The following is a 6,774-nucleotide window of genomic DNA, read 5'->3' on the forward strand; positions in this document are numbered from 1 at the left end:
AAAAAATGCTAATTCTGTTACTTGACAGGAAAAACTGTGAGAGGCATGTGTTTGCTGCTATGGTGCTCTGCCAGTTATACTGACTAAATGCCTTACCCCCAAAAATACCCCTGACAGTCAGCATAGGAGAGGCAGTCCCAGTGAACTGATCAGCAAAACACAGATTTGAGGAATCTTTCAGAAAGCATCTTGAACATACAGTCTTCCTGTGTCCTGCTGCTTGCCCTGGCCAGTCCTTCCAGCTGCACTGGGAAAATCAGGCTTGTTTTTTCACACTGTTGAAACCTTACAGCACTGAATTGGGCTATAAGGGGAAAAAGTGGGCCAGGTTTTCTCCCACACTGGAACTGTTAGGTTTTATAGCAGCAATGAATCTCGTTGCTCTTGTGGCATTTCCCGTAAGACCCACTGGCACAGTCATGTACTGAGTTACTGCTCATGAACTGCTTTATGAAAGTTATCTGCCTCCACGCTGCAGGGTAGTAAAAGGCTTTAAAAATAGCAATAAATTGCAGTTAGAGAGAAGTATTTATCATTGTGAAATTGTTTGTGCCAGTACTTGTACAGGTTGTTTGCTGGGACCTGAGTGAGCACAGAGTGGGTTTGGACACTGCTGCAGATATGCTGAATTGCTTTCCCAGGACTTGTCTCTGATGCTGGTCAATGGCCATATCCATTCCAAACCCAGCTGGAATTTTCATTCCCTAATAGTAATCTTTAGCTTTCTTCCTTAAATTAACAAGAACGGATGCATTTTAGCTAAATGCTCTTCCTATGCTGACTAATGTTTTTTCCTCTTTACACACAAAGGATGTAATCCAGCATCCCTACAGTGACTGAGGTAACCCTCCCATGGACTGTAAAGAAGTTTTTTTAGGCCTGAATTACTCCTCCACCAGGGTCACCTGCATGTAGTACATGCTTTCCCATAGCTCTGTCTGCCTATTTCTGTGATACTGTTCCTGCCTTTGCTTGTTTTATCTATTCTTTTTTTTAAAGCATACTTATTACTGTAGCAGGACCTGTGTTATGTGAGAATGAACAAAACAGCTTCAAGATTGGAAAGAGTTTCCTGGGAAGAGAATGAATGTGAATTTTGTGTAGTTGTTTTACTGGTCAGCCAGCCTCTTTCCTATCCTGTAATATCTAGGGATATAGAGATGCTTCCTGCTGTCACACATACCAACTGCTCTGCAGATCCCTCTTGCCTGTCTCTTTAGAAATTAAGCAAGATCTCCTATTTTCAAAAGGGATATGTCCTACATGCTTGTTAGAGTTTGGGACCTTTTCAATGTACATTTAATTCTTCATTCCCTTGAGCTGCTGAAATTGAAAAGCAGGAGAGAAATTCATGAAAGAGTAGGAAGTACCAAAATTAAAAAAAAAAAAAAAAGAATATGCTTAATTATTTTGCAGAAATGTGACTTCAGTACTGTGAGATCAAGTGTGGGATGACACCTTTTCTGTGTCTAGTCTTTGTTGCATAATATCCTTGTTGAGGGAACACCTAGCAAGGGTACCTGATGTTCCTCCAAAGTGGTATTGAAATGCTAAATTGCTCAGTCTCTATTTCAATGAAATGGTGGAAGAGATGGGAGTCCTACTTTGGTTAATGACTGCAGCAGGCAGCCTCCAGATCAGCAAAATCCTGTATGGAAAAGTCCTGTGGAATACAGTAAATAATGATCACTTCTCTTGAACACGGCTATAGAATTTGCTGGACATAAAAAGTCTTCAATAAAATCTGCTAGGATGGGTTTACTTTAAAGGAAAAAAAAAAAAAGAAGCTCAACAGGATAAATATTTACTACCTTAATTTTTTAAAGGAAATCCTGTTAAACTCAGTCATTTGCTTTAAACCCATTAAATTCTACAGGACTTTCTCCTAGTCAAAGGTGAAACTTGGTGTGTAAAATCATAATGATTTATTTAAGCAGCTTTTAGAATTGCAGTAGTAAAGCTCACCTTTTGTGAACTCTCTTCCAAAACATAAATTTCAGCATTTGTTTGTGCTTCTTTACGACCTGAATGTAAACCTGTGTATGTTCTTGACATTGCTCCACTCCCTTCCCTCTATCTCTGAATGTTTGCTTCCAAGTCTCTGGGGTTCTGAGGATGTTTTCCAAACCAGTATTATTTAAAGTTGTATCATATTTTCAGCCTCCACTAATTATACAGTACTGTAGTAGCAAAATATAATTTTTAATGATTGGATTATTTTTATACCTGCATCCAATATTATTAAATCTGGCGTTCTAGTCAGTATCATAAAAGGATACAATAAAACAATGAATATTACTATGTCCCTGCTTTTTTATTGTATTTATCTTTGCTTGTTAAGGGAAACATATGCAATTTTTAGGTGGTCTTAATTATTATTATACATCTAATCCAGAAAATAAGAAATTGCATAGAAAAGAAATTGCTTTTGTTCTTCTGATGGTGCTTCCTGATTGAAAACTAAATTGAAAAGCAAAGAGGAAATGGGTATGTTCTGTTAGTTGAGCCAAACCAAATTCTGCTCAGCTGAAGTACAAGTTGTGTTCTGATACATTTATCTTGGTGGCACCAAGCAACTCAGTCTAATTTTAATTTTTCCTCAGTTTAATTTTTGCTGGATCTGGTAAAGTTTGTTTACGTGTGTGAGTGCATGTTGGAGGGGAGGAAAACCTCAGGAGAGGTGGGTGCAGCAGGGCTGTTTGCAAGGGCAAAGGACTGGACCTGACCCCCATGAGATCAGTCCTGTCCCAGTGAAAACCACCAGGGACAGTGAAGAGTGCCCAGCTGAGTGTCCCTCAAAGGAAGAAGGAGGGCACCTTGAATCCAGAGGAGCACTCAGACTGCTGAGAAGAGGCATCATTTGGAAGAGCATCTGGAGCAATGGCAGGTAGGTTCATTTGGGGCAATTTTTTTGGTATTGCTGCAGAGCAGTACAACTGTGACAGAAATCAGATGGGACTAAGGTGGGATTCATCTGTTCCATGAGAAGTTAGATGGCGTCTTTGAACACATGATCTGGCCTTCCCAGTAGCCATGAAAAGAGACACACACCCACAGAGAGCACCTCACCCCATGGTAAGACCACTTACCATGACTGTCTCGTGTTATTCTACTTTCTGTGTGAGGTTGGTATCTTTTAGGAAATTGGCAGTGTGAAACCACGGGTCACAACATTTCCATGGGACTAAGTAAAAGGTCTTTCGGGTTGTGGACAAGCACATGATTTAACAGCCCTGCCCACTTCAGATTTGCGTGTCAGTGCCTCTGAGACCACTGAATGCATCCCTAATGTGTGCCTACAAACTCTTGGGAACCACCTGAAAAGGAGGTAAAGAGCATCTACTTCCCCTGATTATATGTGAATCTGTATCCATAGCTAAAGCTTTGATTTAGACTTCTAAAGCTTTTTTTTTTAACTTTTAGCTAGTTAAAACATATATTTCAACTTATAAATGTCATATATAGTGGAGAAACCAAATTTACATGAAATAACAAAATATAGAGGAATCTAGTAAGGACTGAAAAATGTTCAGGAAAACAGTATTGAACTGATGCACATAAAGAGCTGTAAAAGACAATTTTTCCTACTTTCTCTTCTGACAGCATGATTGCCTCTTGATTACATGCACTTTCTAATAGATAGATAAGGCCCTTTACTTTTGGTATTTCTTTTTCCTGCCATAAAAAAGTATTGACAATAGAGCAGGTACTGTTACTAAACCTAGCATATTTTTTATTCCATAATAATTGTTCAGTGTTCTTGATTGTCATATGACACACAACAGTTTGATTTTGCAGCTTCTGGAAAGTTATTGAGTTATTTCTGCAAAGGAAGTTTTCTCTGTAGTTCCTTGCAGGACATCCCAATTCCTGTGGCTGTGTGAGTCTGCCTGGACTAACAGTCAACTTTTTATTGTGCTTAATGTGTGCTTAATGACTTAATAATTAAGTGCAGTTTCACTGGTATCAGTTCTCCTCTTTGGTTCATTCTCTGTGTCTGTTCTCCTAAACCACCATATCTCTGGTTTATAATATATAATTAATTGCCCCACAAATCACCAAGCAATAGGGCACAAAGAGCCTGTCACCCTCCTTCCTGGAGAGAGCCTGTTGTGACCACTGGTGTGTCACAAATGGGCAGGGAAGGGCAAGCAGAGATGAAAACTGCTAGTCCATGATGATGTATGTCTGTTCAGGGCATTACTTCCTGCAGGAACTGGGGCCTTTTGCATTGCAAATGACTCACACTGCCAAAACTGTGATCGTAATAAACATAAACAACCAGGCAGGAATGGAAGTAAAGTTTAAAAATATAGGTAACACACCAGCTCCTGATGTGCCTTCACTGTAGAGAGCAGTTCTAATTTGCAGGACTGCACACTCAACCAGTAGTCTCTAGTGTAGGCAGAAAAGCTGCACCATTTACATCTGCTGAAGACCTGGCCCTCATTTTCTATAGTGCCCTGAGAGGTTATTTTGATCCCATGCACTTGCTTCACAGCCAACAGGGAGATTTTGAGACCTGGATTAATTTAGCTGCACCTTGAGGCAGCATTGGAAAATCAGAGTGGAAGTCTGGGAGATGGACATTGCCAGAGGATGGGTGACGCAAAGCTGTGCCACTCTCCAACAGCCAGGTTTGTCCTCCTCTGCACACCAATTCCCACCTGAAGCACCTGCTGGGGTCTGGGGCTCACAGCACTGACATTTGTTATTCTGACAAGACTTTGGGATTAGTTTTTGGATGTCCCCTGAGGCTGGGAGGGAGGTGGTGGCCTGAGGTGGAGGCTGGACACTGGCCAAGCAGGTAGGCACAGGGCACTGGGGCCAAACATTTCCCAGGCATTTCCTTCTCTTATTCTGTCAGCTTCCTGGCAAAGCACTTCTAAGGAGGGGCCTGGAGGAACTGAGTGATCTGATGGGCAATGGGCATGGGAGGGAGCAGCAGGGCAGGAGCTGAATCCAGCATGGCCTGAAGGAGCAGACAGAGGAGGGCTGCCAGGGGGTCACTGTGGGGAATGGGGATAGGTGTGGGGAGCAGGTCACACTGGAGGGACTTCAGGGACAGAGATACAAAGGAAGGCACAGGCAAAACCTCCAAATTTCAGGCTCAGCATCCTGAGCAGGTTGACAGAGGGAAAAGGCTGCTCATTCCTTGTGCCAGCAGAGGCACACAACCATTTTTGCTGTCGGTAAGCCAGCAGTGTTTCCTGGTTCAGTGCAAGTTAAAAGTTTAAGACAACCCTAAACTCAGGAATGACTTTGAGTAATACTTCTGGTCTCTCTCACCCTCCTTCATTCAAGGAGATTACCCAAGACTGCATTTCTTGTTCTTAAAACAGAAAATCAAACAAAAGCAGACAAAGGGAGAGGCATTTACTACACGGAACTGTTACGTGGCATTCAGTAGTGTGTTCATAACCTGCCTGTGTTGCTGGCAGTGGGGTCTGCCAGAGGAGACCAAGATCATAGCCATTAGAAGTGGCAGGGGTTGTGGCAACTCTGATGGGTTGTTTGTCTTTCTTTTGTCTGGTAATGATGGCATAACTTGTGTTTACTTCAGAGAAAGACCTTACTGGCAGTTGTGGCAGGATACAGAGTCACTCAGACCTTCAAAATGAGAGAAATTACGCCTTTGCCTGAAAAGGAGGAACTGGAAATCACTGATCTGGCCCAGCTGATCTCAAGCAGTGCATTTTACTGGACCACAAAGGAGAACAAATGCTGGAAAACTTGAGTGGGGGAGGCAGCTAGAAGTAAGAGACTTTGGGATAACCAACTCCTGCCCACAGAGATCTTTTTTCCCATCTTGGTCTCTCACTGGCCATTTCAGAAGCTTCCTAGAGTCCAATGTTAAAAACGCTTCGTCTCCAGCCTATTTTCCACACATCACAGCAGGGTTACCTGCTTAACATCTTTCTGGGCTTTTTGTCATTTCTAGATCTGCTGCAGGCTTTCTGCTCCAGGCTGACATTCCCTGGTTACAAATGTGTCTCTGGCAGAAATACACTTTGCCTCAAGAAAGGGAGGCTGCCACTCAGATAAAGACAAAAACACCTGCTGGCTGTCCTGCTTGCTCTTCCTGTTCACTCACCACTTTAGTGAGCCTGCAACACACATAAGAGGGCAGCAAACAAAACAGCCATGATCACTGCCAGAAGGGCAAATGTCAGTCCTTTTTCTTTGATGTCAAAGGTGCAGATGTTTTCTCTTTCTTTTTAGCCTGTTAAGGAGTAAGAAGTGCTTTAGCATAAGATTTTGCTTATAAGAAAAAAAAATTTGGAGTTTGAGGAATGAAGCTTGTCTGTACTGGTAATTTATTGCACAGGAAGTGAGCATGTGGATGCCAGGTACTCTTTTTGAAGTGCATAATTAGCATGCCTTGGGATGGGGTCACCTCTTCCCCTTTAACAACAGATTGTACTGCTCTCCTCATTTAATTTGCTTGGAAGGTGTTGGTATGGAAAACTGGCAGGGGATAGCTGGTGCACTGTCAGTTCCCATGTCAGCTTATTTAGCAGTAACTTCCTTGTGTCAACAGATCTCGAGTATTTATGACTTAAAAGAAGAACGCTGCAGGTCCAGAAATCTCCTCCCAGCCTGAGGAGGAAGAAAAACACCGCTTGAATTTATCATTTGCCACTTTGCCACCATGACGTCAGCTCAGGGCTGAGCTCTTTACCTGTGGCTGGGACCTTAAATGAGCTGACGCCAGGAGAGAAAGGCACTTTCTCTGAGGCTTAGCAGCAAGTGGCAGCAGCACCAGAAGTGGCA

This window comes from Geospiza fortis, unplaced genomic scaffold (assembly GCF_000277835.1).
Source record: "Geospiza fortis unplaced genomic scaffold, GeoFor_1.0 scaffold112, whole genome shotgun sequence".
NCBI classification, from domain to species: Eukaryota; Metazoa; Chordata; class Aves; order Passeriformes; family Thraupidae; genus Geospiza; species Geospiza fortis.